Source organism: Petaurus breviceps, unplaced genomic scaffold, assembly GCF_028583685.1.
Source record: "Petaurus breviceps papuanus isolate PSGF00001 unplaced genomic scaffold, PetGlider_PUasm1.0 154, whole genome shotgun sequence".
In the NCBI taxonomy this organism is placed as follows: domain Eukaryota; kingdom Metazoa; phylum Chordata; class Mammalia; order Diprotodontia; family Petauridae; genus Petaurus; species Petaurus breviceps.
This window is the reverse complement of record NW_027185715.1, coordinates 2008764-2010113: the sequence shown is the minus strand read 5'-3', so window position 1 is coordinate 2010113 and position 1350 is coordinate 2008764.

Below are 1350 nucleotides of genomic sequence, written 5' to 3'. Positions count from 1 at the left end.
TCTCTCTCTCTCTCTCTCTCTCTCTCTCTCTCTCTCTCTCTCTCTCTGTCTCTCTCTCTCTCTCTCTCTGTCTCTCTCTCTCTCTCTGTCTCTGTCTCTGTCTCTGTCTCTCTGTCTCTCTGTCTCTGTCTCTCTTCCCCTCTCCCAATCAAACCCCATGGGTTCAATTATCATCTCTATGCTGATGACTCCCAGATCTAAATGTCCAACCCTAGTCTCTTTCCTAACCTCCAGTCCCAAATCAACTGCTTTATCATATTTCCCACAAGATGTCTCTTTGGCATCTCCATCTCATCACATCCAAAACAAAACTTATCTTTCCCTCAAAACCAACTCTCTTTCTGAACTTACCTTTTTCTGTGGAGATAACCACCATCCTTCCCACCTCACTGTCATCCTCAACTCCTTCCTCAACCTCCATATATTAATCAGTTACCAAATCTTGTCATTTTTGCCTCTTTGGTAGTACTGACTTCTCTCATCTATTCCCTTCTCTCTGAGCACAGAGACACTCCAAATCAGGTCTTTATCACCTCTTCAGTGGATTAATACAATTAGGCTCCCTGTCCCAAAATTCTCTTTATTTCAATTCATCCTCCTCCCAGCTTTGAAAGCAATTTTCCTACAGTGTAAATCTAACCATGTCACTCCTCTGAGCAATAAACTCCAGTGGCTCCCCATTACTTGAAAGATCAAATATAAAATTCCTGTCATTTAAAGTCCTTCACAATTTGGTCCCAGACTTTTTTTTTTTTTAATGAGCAATCAGGGTTAAGTAACTTGCTCAAAGTTACAGCCAGTTATTTCTGGGTGTGGTGTTAAGTATCTGAGCCTGGATTTGATCCCCAGGTCATCCCAACACTGCCAGTGCTCTTACTCACTGAGCCACCTGGCAACCCCCTTTCCAGACTTTTTACACATTATTCTCTCCCACTTACACTATGGTCCAGCCAAACTCATATGTGAAACTCCATCTTCCATTTCCATGCCTTTGAATTAGCCGTCTTCCATGGTTGGAATTCACTATTTCCTTACCTCTAGCCCTCCCACAATCCTTAATTTCCTTTCCAGGATGATGTCAAATCCTATCTTCTAGAAGAAACCTTTCCTGATTCCTTGTAACTACTACTGCCTCTCCCCCAAAATTATCTTGCATGTATTGTAGCATCTGTAAGCTCAGAAGTTCATCTCTCATACCCGTGTTTCCCCGAAAATAAGACACTGTCTTGTTAAATTTTTTGGACAGAAAAACACCAGAGGGCTTATTTTCAGGGGAGGGCTTATTTTAATGAACATTGACAGCAATTTTAATAAACAGGTAAATGTGAACCAAAAAATGTACCTTTATTC